Source organism: Vidua macroura, chromosome 23, assembly GCF_024509145.1.
Source record: "Vidua macroura isolate BioBank_ID:100142 chromosome 23, ASM2450914v1, whole genome shotgun sequence".
In the NCBI taxonomy this organism is placed as follows: domain Eukaryota; kingdom Metazoa; phylum Chordata; class Aves; order Passeriformes; family Viduidae; genus Vidua; species Vidua macroura.
Genome location: NC_071593.1, coordinates 4,191,194 through 4,207,837, shown reverse-complemented (window position 1 = coordinate 4,207,837; position 16,644 = coordinate 4,191,194). Strand labels below are relative to the sequence as shown.

General features: G+C 43.5%; 1 protein-coding gene across 3 annotated transcripts in view; it reads left to right on the top strand.

Moving 5' to 3' along the window:
- The first annotated feature begins 1,479 nt into the window (after positions 1-1,479).
- Positions 1,480-16,644, top strand: part of SLC45A1 (solute carrier family 45 member 1) — a 29,428-nt gene continuing 14,263 nt past the window's right edge. For 2 of the 3 annotated variants that reach the window (XM_053997422.1, XM_053997425.1), the window contains exons 1-2: positions 1,480-1,950; positions 4,639-4,700. The gene's annotated coding sequence lies outside the window, so the exon portion shown is untranslated. Of the gene's footprint in view, positions 1,956-4,638; positions 4,701-16,644 lie in introns of all 3 variants that reach the window. The other variant, XM_053997424.1, reaches the window with a different exon arrangement.

Here is a 16,644-nt window from a genome sequence, read left to right as displayed (position 1 = left end):
ACCTTAGTATGAAAATACAGAAAAATAAAGTTACCACAGTTGCTGATATATTAGAAACATAGCAGTAGCAATAGATAACTTGTTATGAGCAGTTAATACATTTATTGGTATGGTAGCCTTTTGGTTTTGGATAGTGAAGGGTTTCCTCTTGGAGGAAGGGAGGGCACAGGGCTATCTGTTTCTATGTCTTATAAACGTGTTCTTTTTGTTCTTCGGGCAAATACAGTAATACCAACTCTGCTGAATGGTTTTAAATTGACATAGGGTTTCCAGAGCAAGACAAAAATGTATGTGGTGTCTGGATTCAGTCCAAAGCATCTTTACTTCTGAACTGGCTTAGGCCAGAGAGACAGGATGTTCCACAGAGCAAAAACCATGTGATTAAAGAACACGAACAAACACAGAGTATATTATTAACAAAACACCAGACTGCATTTCATGTTGGGTTTTCTGGCTGGTGACCCATGGAGTTGACTCAAAAAGTTAACAGAGAGACAAAGGTCCAGTCTGTTCTAACATAACTAATAATCACAAGAGATTCTCTGAAGCCTTCTCTCCTGTCCTAAAGAGCTGTTCCCACAGGTCCTGACAGGGGTATAAATACATCCCAGTGAGACTCTGTGCTCAGGAATATGTCCTGAGAGAGTGTTACAGCATCTGCTGCAGAAGGGTTTTATCTTGATTCACCCTTCTATATGTGTCTAGAAATTAGGCTCCCTCTTGCCTCCAGGCTCATCATGCTGTCAACAGTATCTTCATTTCTCCCTTGTGTTCTGACTCACACGCCTGACAGTGCCATCCTGTCTGTCCTACTTTGTGGCCTCTTCCATTTTCAGGATGTGGCTGAATCCTCCACATCCTGATCAGCAGCTGTCTAGGCCACGATCTGTGTGGGCAGACTTTGAGTCACTGTTTTGTGGTGAGGATGCATGTAATTGAGGCATGAGGTGAAGGGTGTATGGTGTTTGAAGACTTGTGGGGCACTTGAATAGCAGCTGACAAAAAAATTTCATCATAAGCAGGTAGATAAGATGGAGTAGTCTTGGCTGGTCATGTCTGCCCTTACAGAAGGTAATTGAAACAAAATTAATATTTTTTGCAGTTGTTGATAGAGTTGGGAGGTTTTGCTCCTCAGCATTTGCATGCCTTCGACCCCAGAACCTGGAGAGACCCATGAATCTTTGCAGTATAAGTATTTCACTTACTGTATTTCCCTGAAGAATCAAAGAAACCTGTTTATAAGAAGCAGAAACAGATAGCCCTGTGCCCCCTCTCCTCAAGGGGAAACCCTTCACTCTCCCAGAGTTTCTTCAGGAAATTCAATCAGTGTTGGAGTGGCTGTCTCCCATCCTGTCCACATTCCTGCCTTTTCCTGGGAGGCTGCACTTCCACTCTCCTCTGCTAGCAAAGGGCTGAGGTGCCAGTGAGCCCATTTGTGAATCCTGGTGCTGCTTTACAAGAACTGCATTCTGCTCTCTGGACAGTGTGTGGGTCCCGGGAAAGGGCACATCAGGCCCATTTTCATTCACATTTCACAGAATGTTACTTTATTACAAATGGACTTACGTATTTGGGGTCTTCCTCCTCAAAGTTACACAAATGCTGTAGTTTTTTTCCATTGGTATTTAACACTTTTAGCCAAATGGAGAGCTGTAGCTGCAGTTTAATTCCTCTTTAGTGTTCCAGGCGCATTACATTAAACATGCATTTTAGCCAGGGGGAAAAGGAGCTGTGGAAGCGGTGGGTGTTAGATCCCTGACAGGCAGGGCGCTGCTGTTGAAGATGACAGCTTTTCCTGCACTGCCCAGAGCATCACCGAGGAGCTCTCTCCTCCCTCGCAGAGAAGTCAGCTGCCTTCCCACCCCATCCCCGCTGTTAGTCAGCAGATGCACTCCGCTCTTCCGGATCCAGAGTGGAAGATGTTCTTAAAGCGCTTCCTCGCTCTGCTTTGTTAAGTAATTCTTGGTTGTTAATGCTGAAAGGGAGATTTTCCCGGGGCGCTCCGGGCAGGAGATTGCTTTGAAAGCAAGGAGAGGTCTGTGGAGCAGCACGTCCCAGCGTTCGGGGGGTGGCCCGGGGTGCTCGCCGAGAGCGGGGGGTGCGAGCCTGAGTCACAAAGCCGCAGAACCGGGAGGGCCGGGCTGGCAGCGCTGCTGCTGCCTGAGTCACCGCAGCCGGCAGCGGGGCAGCGGGGGCCGCTGCAGCCCGCGGTGACCGCTCCGGCCGGCACACGGCTCCGGCAGCGGGGCTGCCCTTCAGCAGCCTCTGGGGCCAGGAACGGTGCGGCCAGCAGCACCGGGAGCTGCCCTGCACTCGGCGCTGCTGAGGCTGCACCTCGGCTGCCGTGTCCGGCTCTGGGCCCGCAGCTCAGGGCAGATGTGGAGGGGCTGGAGCGTGTCCAGAGAAGGGCTACAAGGCTGGCGAGGGGTCTGGAACACAAATCATGTGAGGAGCGGCTGAGGGAGCTGGGGTTGTTGAGCCTGGAGAAGAGGAGGCTCAGGACAGACCTCATCACTCTCCACAGCTCCCTGCCAGGAGGGTGCAGCCAGGCGGGGTCGGGCTCTGCTCCAGGGAACAGCAACAGAACGAGAGGACACAGCCTTCAGCTGCACCTGGGGAGGTTTAGGCTGGACATTAGGAAGAAATTCTTCACAGAAAGGGTGATTGGGAATTGGAATGGGCTGCCCAGGGAGGTGGTGGCATCCCCATCCCTGGAGGTGTTTAAGAAAAGCCTGGATGTGGCGCTCAGTGCCATGGACTGGGTGCCAAGGTGGTGTTGGGTCATAGGTTGGACTTGATCTCAGAGCTCTTTTCCAATTGTTTCTGTGATTGTCTCTCTGAGAAACAGTATTCAATTGCAGGTAATTGGTAGTGCTCCGGTTTCCCGTGGCTTTCCACCTATTCATTTGTGTTGGGTCTGCACAACTGCTTTATAAACGTGGAAATGTGCTTGAAAGCTGATGAGCTTCCAATGCAAAATAAAACCTACCGTGCTTGTAAATCTCACACACTAGAACTGTGGGGCTTTCTGTGAAGCTCTGGTTCAGGTTTGCATGTAATAGTGAAATTAAAACTTGGCACTACTTTCAGGCTCATTTAGAGAAATTGTCCCTAGGTAATGTAACAATTAAAGGACCAAATTATCCTTCAGTGCTTGCATTCTTCAAAAAAAGGCAAATATTTTAGAATCCTGTAGCAGTCAAGAGGTACCAGTGAAGTCAGCTGGCCTAGAAATTATTTCATGTGTCCTTGGTATGAAAATGCATTGAAGTTTCACAACAAAAAGGCAAACATAACTTACTGTGACCTGTTTTCTAGCCTTGGGACAAGATTAAATTTGAACTGGTGACAGGTATCAGAGTATTTGCTTAAGCAAACAGAGTAAAAGTTAAGTCTTTTGGAATGTTCAGTCACTCATTTCTGCATGATTTGCATGATAAAATCTCAAAGAATGGAATAGAAACACTTTTCATATGTAAAGTAACAATCATCAAGTTCTTCCAGAATGTTCTATCTTCATACTGAAATGTTCTGCAGATTTTTCCATAAGTTAGGTGGAGTAAAAAGGCAAATTTATCATCTTAAAGGCAGTTTTCTGATGGTATCCCAAACAGATTAAGCTACAATTGCATTTCCTTAATCCAAACATTTTGAAAGTAAAATGGCTTTTACTTGAAATTCTGTCACTACTGATGCCACAATATTTTGTTTACTAGCAGAGAAGTTCTAGTCAGAGGCCATAAGTAACTTTTTTTTGGTCTTTTTGTCTCTCCTTGCAAATCCTCTCAATTTCTTAATGACACTTAAACTTATTCCTGTTTTTTAATAAATTTTTCATGGTGCAGACTTTTTAGTTTTTCTTGGCTATTGTCTCCAAGTACTTAAGAGAGGTCATAGTCCTGGATTGTCCTGTTTGTGCTTCTAAAGATTAGTTTTTCTCTCGGACCTATGAAGCTTCCTTATTTTTCAATGACTTGCAGATGATAAGCATTGGCAATGAGACCTTCAAATATCTGGTAGGGCTCCAGTATACTGATTCAATAATATCCTACTTTTAGTACTACTTCTTAAATGTCACTCTGGGTTTGTTTTAAGCTATGATATGATATGCATCATATCTTGCATTCAAAAAAAAAAAAAACAAAACAAACCAACAACTATGAGAAATACCTACCTTTTCTGTATTACTGTTGGGAGATTTTACCCTATGAATGTCATAATGGACAATCTCATTATGACAAATGTTTTCATAAATTGATGCATTTGTTTTTATACTAATGTACACTTCCGATTGTCTTTGTCTGCTGGAAAGTAGGGGGTTGTTTTGGTTTGGGTTTCTTTTCTAGTTCCTCACTGCCTCTTACTTCTGTTACCTGTTTCCCAAGCTGCTTACATATAGTTGCTGCTATTTTTAGCTTCTTTCTGGTTTTCCTTAATCTTGAATTTCCAAGATTGTCATTATGACATTTGGGATGAATGTTTTCTAATTAAATTCACCTCTTTTGAACTGCCCTGATTTAAAGGATCTGTCTAAGAAAAGACGTATTCTAAATATAATGTCATTGCTCTTTTCCTGACACAGATATAGTCAGCAGCTCAAGGTTTGGCTACAAACCTACTTAGTTTCTTGTTTTTCAGGTCAAAGTAACATCCAGTCAGGCTTTGCATGGCATGAGGCAGAAACAGGATTTTCTAGCATGGTGAGTACTTGTAGAATCAACAGGCTGATGATTTCTAATGACCAAGAATTCAGGAGACACTGCATCCTAAATATGAGCAGAAGGGGGGTCAGCAATCTGCCAAGTAAATTCTGTTTCACCCCTATATGTTTTAGAGGTGGCTTCAGGGAGGAATTTAGGAAAGGCTCATTGTGGAATGATTTAATGTGAGCTCTCATGAGGATGGAAAGGAGCACTACCAGGGGGAAGTTCACAAATGGAGGCTGAAGGAGCTGTTTAAAATTATAATACAGGTAGGGATTTAATAATGATGCTCATGAGAAGACCTTAAGGGATCATGTAGCAGAGGATGTTTTTCCCTTTAGTACTCATTGATTTCAATTGTAAACTCTTCTCGCTTTCATTACTTTGTTAGATGTAAACTTTTCCAGCCTCTTTGCCTTTTTTTTTTCCCTCCAGAAAAGACAGACGAGAAGTGTCTCTTTTACTAGGTTTTACCTTGCTGCTTTTCCAGGCCATTGTCATTCAATGGTTCCAGGAATAGCTAGGAAAGATCTTGCAAGGTCACAGAGTTCCTCTGTGTTATCTCCTTGGCCCAAGGGAGGATGTAATAACATTAACATGCTCTCAAGCATCCTGGCAGACAACCTTAAAAGTCTCCAGGAATACAGACTCTCCCATATCCCTAAGCCATTTTTAATTATTTTTAATAGAAATTTTTGCCCACTAACATATAAATGAGAAACAATATAAATAAAGAATCTAACATGATCCATAAATTGTACAGGAGCACTCAAGTTTTGACAAGAACATCAGAGACACAGGTTTGTGAACTTAACTGCTGTATTTATGAAAGAAGCAATGATTAAATTATGTGTAGTTTGCTGCAATAATGGTTCCAGGCATGTTCATTGGAACCAAAGCCCTCTGGGATATGGTCTGAATTGGGTATGGACAAGAATTACATCCACAGGCCCTCAATCAGTCCCACTCTGCCCCAGGATGGTCAATAAGTACCACTGTAGAGGCATCCTTTCCACTGGCTTCTTGGGTAAAGAGAAACAAGAGTTATCACGTTCAGTGATGCAGCAGATGTCTCAAAGTCCTCCTCAAGGAGCAGATTACTCTGCTACCTAAATGAGGCATATTATGGAGTTTCAGAAATGCAAAAAGAAATGTCCAAGCTAGGTTTGAATTGGCTAAGAAAGTTTTGGATTTAAAGCATGTTGGTGAGGCCTATGATACTGGCTTTACCAGAGTTTTATGGTCTTTTATTTGTCTGGTGCCTGTTCTGTCCCTAAAGCACGAGGAGGAAGGAGCAGAGCAGGAGAGAAAATACAATTGGATGATGCATTTGGTTTGCTGTAATCATTTACCTTTGCATTGCTTACTTGCCTCCTGTCTGGGTTACCATGACCTGCAAGGGAACATTCCTCTTCCACAGCCAAGGCATTCAGGCAGAGTTAATTGAGCAATTAAATTATCAGGTGATGGAAATAAAAAATCTCATCCACATAGAAGGGTTTAGCAATCTGGCTCCTTTCAGTTTCTGACTTACTATTATGTAATGTGTGTGTTGCTCCCCAGGTGTACTCTGTGCAAAACAAAGAGGGAAGCAGCTGCTCTGACTTAAGCTTTAGATGACATGACATCCATGACTTCTGTCAGCCTACCATAGAAGAAGGTGGCAGTTGGGGTTTTTAGGAGACACTGTGTTTGTGGACAGTCCATTTAATAGAACCTCCCTTCCCAAATTGTCCTTTCTGTGTAGTCTCCCATCAGGAGTTTGTAGCAGTGGCTGAGATAACAAACACATAATAAACCCTTTCTTTCCAGCTGGGTCTGTTGCACCTGTAAGTATGCATGAAGGGGTGAGAAAAGTTAGACAGTGTCCAAGTGCTGGTGGGTTTATACAGAATTGCAAATGGAAGCAAATTCCATTTTGGAGAAGAGTAACAAAGATAATGATTGTCTTAGTGAAGATCCATTTGCTGTGACAAGTAGAGACAATCTAAAATGCATCTGTTTTCTGAGAATATTGATGTGATGTTTGGCTTTGCCAGCTGTCCAGCTTGGCAATTCTGGGAGTGATACATGTAATAAAAGCACATCAGAATTCTAGATCCTGCTTCCTGTACAGAGCTACCAGTACACAGATTGTTGTTTTAGCTACAAAATCAATGATGGTAAAAACCACACCTGTCCACAGTGTCTACGTGTTTCTGCCCTTTTGAAATTCTCAAGGGAAGTTAATTCTGAGAAGAGATCCAGACTCAGTGTTGTCCAGTATGCTTTAAAGCTAAGGGAGAGACTAGCCCTGGTCGTCTCTTCTGTTGAGGAAAATGTGTGCACAAAGTTCCCTGGACCAATTTTATGTTAAGGCTATGTGCTCCTGTATCTGAGAACTGGCTCTCTAGGATTTATTTTTAGTCTCATCCATGGAAAGTAAAGGGTATGGCCTGACTGTAGTTCATGGACTAGATTTGGTGGCAATGTTTCTCTTTAGGCAAGTGGGTGACTTGAGAAGCTGTGCAAAAGTTGCAGCAAGACACTTTTATCAAACCTGTTTATCTCCTATCCAACTTGCCCAGAGACAAAATAGTGACAAAAGTCTACTTGTATAAATATACTGATTTTCATCTCTGTCCTTCAGCTGTGAAATCTGATCTCTGGAGCTCTCAGTGAAGACATCTGCTTGATACTTGCAATGTAAATGAGCCTGTATTCTAGTATCTTTGGATGTTCACTTTATCTTTGATCAGTATGTTCTCCCATTTTATTGCCTCCATGTAACCTGATCACTTAAGCAAGTCTCCTCGTGCACTTGGGTTTTTAATTTAAAAAAGAAACAGGTGTGGGAGGTTGGAAGCATTTACCCCCTGTGCATGGGAAGGTTATCAGCCTCTTGGCCAATGTGAAAATGAGAGCCAAGGGAATATGGTCTGTTTGAAGGAATTGGCTTGAGGTTATCGTGTCCTCTCTCACCATAACACTTGAGAAGGAAATTTTCTTGACTTTGCAAGAGATGGTAACTTGGCTTGGTGTGGAGTGGATATGATCTAACTCTGTCCCTGCTGTCTTTGAGAAAGGATTGTTCAGATAGATTCTCATCCTTATAGCTGCAAGGGACCAATACTCTCATGGGCTGAGCTCTCATAGAGCACAAGCATCTCCCATCCATGTTCTCTCTTCCTGTTTGACTAACACAAGATTCCAGAGACCTGTGCATGTCTCCTGCTTCCCTCGGTAGCTTCTTGCAGCAATTGATCTTTTCTAGCTCTGAAAAACATTTTACTTGTAATTTCAATTTGTTTAGCTTTAACTTTCTGCCCTAGGTTGAACCAGCTGCTTTAGAAGCTCTTGCTGTGTGTCTCATGCAGGAATTCAACAAATAAAATTCTTTAATTAGATTATTGCAAAATGTTTTCAGCTCTTAAATAATTTCTGCCATTCTCCACCCTTTTTCAATGGTATTTTAAATTTTTTTACCCTAGAGCTTGACTCAGGCTGCAGTGTCATTTTCATCTGTTCCTAGAAGGAAAAATCTCCCTGCTGGTTAAGGTATTCCAGGCTGCAATCAGACCCCTTCGTGTAGCTCAGCCTCAGAAGTAAGGAACCAATTGCTCATTAACCATGTTCAATCTTCAGACATAAAACTGACCTAGAAGTGGCATTAAACTTTCATATAGAATCAAACCCATGGATTCTCAGCAAGCTCTGCTAGTCCTACACCCAAAGGGATTATAATTTTACTGATAAACTGAGTAACTGTGTACCTGCAAAAATCACTTGTTCCTCACGAGAGAGAGAGAGAAAAAAAAAAGGGTAGGGAAGTCAAACTAACAGCAAGCCTGTTTTTATTATACCAGGTGGGAGATTAATTATATTATTTTGAGGTCTGACTTCTAATTTTATATATAAAGGTCATGGCTCTTGTTGGAAAGATCAATTAATATATCAGAGTATTAGGCTTAATGCAGAAATACCATCCAAAGAGTGTCCAGGGCACCTTTGCTGTTGTTTATTTGCTGTAGCAGATAGTTAATCTGTTTGCTACCTGTTCTATTTCTCTTGCTCAAGAGCATTAGCAAATGTTTATTTGACAGAATGTTCTGTTCCTCTCCTATTTTTTTTTACCTCCTTTGTCCTAAGAGAATGAAGGCAAATCCCAGAGCAACTCCAGGTTGGAAACATCATGTTGCAAGCTGGACTCTAGTCAGAGCAATTTTGTTACTGCTGATGGGGAAAGAGTAGAAAACAATGGGCTGCCAAACAGAGAAAGGGCCTTTAACTTTAAGGGGTAAGAAATCAGAAGAGAGGAGATGCTTACAGCACTCAGACTCACCTGAAAACACTCAACAAAATGCATGGCAAGGTGAATAGGTTATTTACACCAGTAGAAGTAAAAAACAGACTTGTGAGCAGCAGCAGCCACTGCCCACTGTTGGAAACAGCGCTGCTGCCTGATCTGCTGTGGCTGCCCTCCTGTTGTTTTGGTGGGAGGCTGGGCTTGAAGGAGCTCACTCAAAAATATCCAAAGCCCCCAGTGCTATTCCAGAGGCATTGCTTTCCAGTAGACCACTTAATTAATTTTCTTTTAATGCTGTTCATTCGATGTGCACTGAAAGCTTGGCACATGTTACAAATCCCTCTCATTCTTCTACGTACATATGAAGTCAAGCAAGTGGCAGCTGCCAATGCTGGTTAAGACTTGAAAATGACAAAAATCCTGGTTGCTGCTGGCAGAAGGGGAGTGGGAAATGATAGACTGGCAAATGACTTGTCAGAAACAAACATTTATATGATACAGGGTGAGTGCTAGAATGCCACTGTCAGAGGTGGACATTTAGGAGGGAAACATAATAATGATGTTAAACACCCTTATCTCTTTCACTGTGCTGCAGGAAAAGGTAAATTTTACTCATGACCCAACAAATGTTCTCAGATCTAGTTCCCACAGGACAGTTTGCTGAGCTATATACTCTTGTCCAGTCAGAATGCCCCTGCTTGTTTCTGTGGTTTGGATTCTGGTGTGTTTAAGGGTTGCTCTGTGTTTTAGGCAGGCATAGGCTCTGAAAGAGACTGACAAGCCTTGAGAGCAGCCTAGGGATGTCCTTTTTCTGTTACTTCATCTCTGTCCTTTTCTCTGCTTTCAGTGGATGCAAGAGGCAAGGAAGGCTGCCTGCCTTTGGGACAGTCCAGGAAATATTATGGCACCTGTCCGTATCTGTTTACAGCGAGTGGCTGTCATGGATCCCAACATCTCTGTCTCCACAAAGTATCTGATTGTTTGGGATGGAATGTAGACATCTACATGCAGACATCCAGCTAGTCTCTACCTTGTTGTTAGATATTTTCAGGCAGAAAGAGGATGACAGCCCCTGCCTCTCCTGTCTGGCAGGCACTCTGTATGGGTGGAAGAGGCTAAATTAAAACCAGCAGAAGTGGACTTTCTGGTTTTTCTTGATAACTGGTGTAAAGGAGAGAAGGGAGCAGTCTGTGCAGTGCAATTAACATCAGGTGCTATTGCAACTCATCCTGTAATGCGATATAGATACAATCTCAGCAGAAAATTGAACGCTGCGCTGAGTCAGAAACAGAGCAATGCTGGGTTTTGAAGAAAGTAATTAGCCCCAGGGGCTCCGTTGTTTCTCATTTCCCCTGTGGCAAACAAACACAGGGAAGTGGGGCAGTATTTCCCATAGGCTTCCAAAGTCAATTTAGACAAGGTACAATTTATAAATCAGAGTTTAATGAATACTTAGCAAGAGGCAGGCACACCTTCGGCCTTCCTGTCCACCAAGTATCACTCAGTGCCATTCTGCTTTTTTTTTTTTGTGAGTTCTGAGTGCCCCATCTTGATCTGGGCACTGAGCCAGCCCAAGCCCCTGCTAGAGAGCACAGCCCAGTGCAGCAATGCTTTGGTAGTGTGTGACAGACCTGTCAGGGTCACTGTTTACCACCCTTGCCCATGGCCAGGTGCTGTGACCTGTGCTCACCTCACCACTTCTTCCTGCACAGCAGCAGCCCAACCCTGTCTTGTGCTGCCCTTGCACTTGGCCTTCACAAAAGCAATGATTTGAGGTTTTGCAGGACTCACTGATTACAAATTCTGCTTTTTTCTCCAGCAGAAGATCAGAAGCATATCGAAAAAAGACCCTTGGTAGCCAAGAAAATTTTAATCTTACTAAAGACAGGACGTACTAGGCTGAAAGCTACAGCTTACAATTACTACAAGAGGCAAAGAATTGAGCTGTTCAGGTAACACAGCAGGGATGAGAGTAGTCTTTATTTGTGCTCTATCTTTAAATGAGAATTAAGTTTAGAGCTCAAATATATACAGACTGTGCTTGCTCTGCGTGGCTGCAAGTTCCACCATCCAGGATTCTTGCTCCTGCTTTCCTGACATAGCACTTGTCACCTTTCAGTGGTTTGTCACATACAGAATAAAATCTGCAGGGCCTCTGGGGCATAATCACATCCTTGTCTCTTGTGAAATGCATAGTCAATCTGAGGCACTGCAGTGAAATGAAATGCTGCATTTCAGTGAGTTTGCCACGCTGGTTTGTGTGTTCCTGCACCTCTTTCCCTCAAGCTGCACTCAGCAGCAACAGCCACTACCTCACATGATTTGTATCTTACATGCCAGCAATTAACACTTTTGTTCAACATTTGTCTAGAAGTGCATGGCCAATGTAGCCTAGTCTGTGTATTGCCTCAGAGGAGAGTTTTTTCCCAGCCTTCTTTAATTCAGTTGATGGAAAGACAAAATATGATAAAGGTCATGATCTGAAATATAATTATTTTCCTGGCTTTATATCTTAAAATATTGGTTGCAGGAGTTTGCTTAGGGAGTAAATGCAAATCTCATCATTTGGACACTTTAAACTGTCGTGGCCTTCTGATCCTAAGCACATCCTCAGTGTTCTGGGTTCCCTAAGTGCCCTCTAGTGACTAATTCTCTGAACGGTGTTGTGTTTCCATTGTCGGTGAGAGGCCAGCCATTGAAGGGGTGGCTGATGCGGGCAGGAGCTGGATAAATGTCCTCGGATTATTCTGAGGGCAGCACTAGTCTGTTCTGCAAAGTAAATAGAAGTGTTTGTTGAGCAGTCTGCAGAAAGCTCCGGGCAGCAAAGGAGTGAATGTACATGTTGCTGTTGTGGAAATGTCTGAGCTGAAACATGAATCAAATCAAGTACAAACCACTGGAAGAAAAACTGTTCAGCTGACACTGCACAACACTTGAATGGTTTAGGTGAAGTGTGGCATTAATGAAATTTTCCTGAATATTAAATACTGGTGTTCATATATTCTACAGTAATTCACTATGTTGAATTTATTTTCTCAGTTAATTGACAACTCAACAGCTCAGTGCTGTTAGCATTGTTTTTCATTCTGCAATAATATGCTGGTTCTTATTTCTGGTGGTGCTTTAGGTATGGGTTTTTGGTCATGTTTTTCCTTTTTCAAAGTAAAAGTTCAAGTGTCTTTTTAAATGCTTAACTACATCCATTAATATAGGCAGTGTAGGAGTTCAGTTCAGGAACTGATTTATCTGGGCTATTAAAGTCATATGACAATGTGCTGAGGGCCAGATAGGGAGGTAATGTGCAGATTGGCACATACAAGGTTTCTTTATGTTCTTACATTGTATTAGCTGCCCACCAGCTTCTTTACTCCTACTCAGTTGGCAGGTAAGGGATGCTGGGGCGGTGTAATTTACGTGGTAAGCTCATCTTACCATATAAGCATTAAGAACATATAATTGAGATGCACCTCACCTTGTTTGAACTTGCTTGTTTTTTTCTGTCCTACTCAGTATTTGCACTGTGTTCAATACTATAGGCCATAGACCTTTGTGGCATGCCTGGGCATTTGCAGAAATGTAAATTTTGTTCTTCAACTGGTAGCATAAATGTTGTGGAAAACAGAGTTTTATTTGGATTTAACAAAAGCTCTCATCTGCCTGGAATAGATGTACAGGGAGAGTTCAAGGGAAGAAGGCAAGGTGGGATTGGCTCTAGAAATGATCTGGAAAAGTGGACTGTGGAAGGAGCAGGTACAGTTGGGATTTAGAGGAACTGTATGATGAACACTTGTATTCACCTCTGTAACTCCAGTGGTAACCAACAATAGGACACGAGGCCATGGAATGAAGCTGAGCCAGGGCAAGTTCAGATTGGACAGCAGGAGATGTTCTTCACTGAGAGGATGGTTGGTCACCAGAAAACAGACCCCAGGAAAGTCATCATGGCACCAAGCCTGTTAGAGCTCAAGGAATGTCTTGTTATAAGGTTTAGTTTTAGGTGGACCTGTGATGGAGCAGGAAGTTGGACTTGATCATCATTATGGGTCAGTCCCAGCTTGAGATATTCCATGATTCTAACTCTAGCAATTTTTGTTATTAGCTGAACTAATTTTAAATAAGCTTAAGACTGACATGAACTTGGCATTGACGAAATGCCTTGGTCCCTGATTTGCAAACTTACAGGTGGTCTAGGGTTGATCTGTTTTAAATTATTATAATGCAAAAGAACAGTAGCACCAAGAAAGTTGATCAATAATGTGACTTTTTGTTAACTGCATTGGACAGAATGAGGAATCTACTGCATAAAAGAAAGAGTTGCATCAAGCTTTCTGAGGGATTACAGGAAAATGTTGAGTACTGACTTTGGAAAAAGACTATTTAAAAGAGACAGGCCTGATGCTCAGTAGCAAATGTACAGTTACTCCTAGCTTCTTAGGGAACAAAATAGAATAGTTCAATTTGAAGGGACCTCCAACTATCATCTAGTTCAACGGCCTGACCACTTCAAGGCTGACCTTCCCTCCCTCTCCCCTTGCCAAAATGCAGTGAAAAAGCAGTGGGCTGGTTTTGTGTGTATGGATATCTGGAGCCATGTCTGTGAACAAGAGGAGAAAATGCAGCTGCTGACACCTTGTTCTCTAGACTTGAGCTGAGATCTTTGGATCTCTACTGTAAGAGTTCCTGACTGTAGCTTAATCTCTATTGTAAGAGTTTCTGACTGTAGCTTATTCCAAGTGTGCTCTTGCTAAAATACAGTGACTGCCTAAGTAGAACAAGAAGATGCTACAGACCAGGATACTCTGGTCTCATGTACAGTAACAAAGAAGCTGTTGTAAAGTCACATAGATGAGTGGTTGTTTTTCCTCTAAAACCTTCTAAAAACTCACCCAAAATTTCATGTCAGACAAATGTCTTAAATCCATGGCACTAAATCCTACACAGCTTGAAGAACTTAAGACAGTCACTGAGTTCATATACACATAAATATATATTTATCTAAACTACTTAGAAAACACAAGGTGGTGAAAAAACATGTGCTCTTTAATATCACTGGCAATGGGTCTGCCTAATCAGCTGTGGTACTAAGGCTTAGTACAGCACACAAGACTCAGTCAAGTTCTCTTTCAGTGAGAGCTAACCACTGGCAACAAATAAATAAGAGATCTCAACTTTTTCATAAGTTCTGAGTGCTTTCTTGTTGTGGCTCAAGAATACTATTCCCCAATTTAGTAGTCCTGCTAAACCCACACTTGCTCCTCCACCAGTGGAAAGCTCAAAAGGCAAAGATCACAGGCTGAGATAAGAACAATTTGCTGGAAACAGCAATGAGATAAGAAAAGGAACAGTAACAGCAGCAATATTAATAACAAAAGGTATAAGAAAAAGGAAAAATTTACATGTAAAATAAAACAATACTGGACTGTGCCCTTTCTTCCACCAGAAGGAAATCCTTTCTTCTTGGAAGCCAGAGAAGGCTTTTTCCCATCCCTGCAATGGTCTGAGGTGGTATTGAATGACGTTAAGGCCATGGCCAAAACTAGGACATTTCTTTAATTGAACCTTTCTGCTTAATAATTAGTTAATATTGAGTGGCACTTTAACCATACCACCACCCCCTGTCCTCAACCCTGCAAACTGGAACATCATTCTCCCAAACCAGGCAAAGGCTGCTTTCTTTTTCCTTATGAAAGACTTTAGTGCATGGACAATAATTAACTTGTCACTTCAATGCGTAGTAGGAAAAGAAGGGTATTTAGTTTTTCTGTATTATTGCCAGGTTGTGGTGGTCAAAAAGGACAGATTAAGCTACACCACATATTCCTCCTAAGGAGCAAGAAATACTCTGTGTTTCATTTTGAGCACAGGGAAGCTTTAGTCTTTTCTGTGCTATGGAAACGAAAGCTGTCCAGTATATGACAGCATCTCTAACCTGGAAATTGTGCAAATTGACTGGAGGTAGGCTTAGCAATTATTCTTCCATTACCTATGCTGCTCTGGATTTTCCTCACCTACTGCTCTGCCAGTCACCCCACCTTCTTTGTGGAGCTCAAGAGGGGAAAAATGGAAGTGCTTCACACTAAGTAGCTTCCCCCTCACTTTAAATGAAGTGAATTCTGATAAATTAGTGAAAAAAAGTTACTTAATTTGAGAGCCTTTCCTGCTAGAGAGGATACAGTTTCTGATGTTTTTGTACAATATGAGCAAGGCAGCCGTTCTGTGTCAAGGTCTCTGAGCTGTACTGCTATCACAAGCCTGCGTGGTTTGCTCTGAGGAGCTCTGCAGCCGTGCCCAAGGTCTCCCATAGAAACACAGCAGAGCACAACGTGCACATTCCTGGTCCCCCTGAAGGAAGAGAGGTTGGTGTGATCTCTTCCAGCAAAGTTTTCCCCTGACAACTCTACTTGTATAGAAGCAGGCTGCCTGCTGTTCTGTAGGAAGTGGAGGAGAGCTTGCAGAGTGTTGCTGTTGATTTGGCACAGCCTGGTTTTTGGCAGCAGGGAGGGGGCCCTGGGGTAGCTTCGGTAAGAAGCTGCTAGAAGCTTCCGCCATGTCTGACAGAGCCAATCTCTGACGGCTCTGAAGATGGACGTGCTGCTGGCCCAATTAGAGAGGCTGCTAACAGCTCTGTGATGAGATGTTTAAGAAGAAAATCAAAACAGCGCAGGAGCAGTTTCTCCAGGGCTGGCGAGGCGCCGGGGCCATCTCGGCGCGGCCCGTGGCCAGCCTTGCCTGCCTGCTCGCCCCTGGCAGCCGCCACGGGCAGAAGGGCAGGGCCGGCGGCGGCGGCTTCTCCTTCCCGGGCCTGCACGAAGAGAGGCGTTCAACAGCGCCCGCGCCACGGGGCCGCCACCGCCCGCGCCGCGGCAGCGCAAACACGGCGAGGACTCCCAGGGCGGAACCCGGCTGAGATCCACGGCTCGGCGCCGCGAGGTCCTGCGAGAAGTTGTGAATTGGTGCCACTTGTTGGCAACGAGCAGCAGCTTTCTTCTAGTCAGAGAAGAGGAGGAAATGGCATGTGAGGGAAAACAACATGGCGACACCAAGGACAGTGGAAGAAAAGGAAGGGAAGGAGGTGCTCCAAGCGTTGGAACCGAGGTTCCTCTGCAAGCTGCGGTGAGGACCATGGTAAAACAAACTGTCCCCTTGGAATGCATGAAGTCCACGGGGCATGCAGAGATCCACTCACAGCCCGTGGGAAAAGTGCTCCTGTAGAGTGGGTGGATGGCAGAGAAAGCTGTGATCCAGCAGGACACCAGAACAGAGAGAGAAAGGGGCCCTGCTGACAGAGAGAGGGGGCCCTGCTCCCAAACTAGAGCAGCCTGTCCTTCGAGGACTGCACCCCGTGGATGAGTGACCCACACCACAACAGTTTTGGGATGACTGTTGCCTGTGGGAGGGAGCCCACGGCAGAGGAGACTCCTGTCCCTGAGCAAACAGAACAAGACCTCGAGTGACAAACTGACCAAATCCCCCATGCCCTGTCTCCCTGTGCTGTTGGTGGGAAAGAGGGAAGGGCTGAGGAGGGGAAAAGGTGTTTTAAAGGCTTCTTTTACTTTTCATTGTCCTCCTCTGACTCTGTTAATAATAAATTTACCATATACCTTTGAATTTGAGCCTGTTTTGCCCTTAGAGTATTTTTCTCTCAGTTCTTATCTC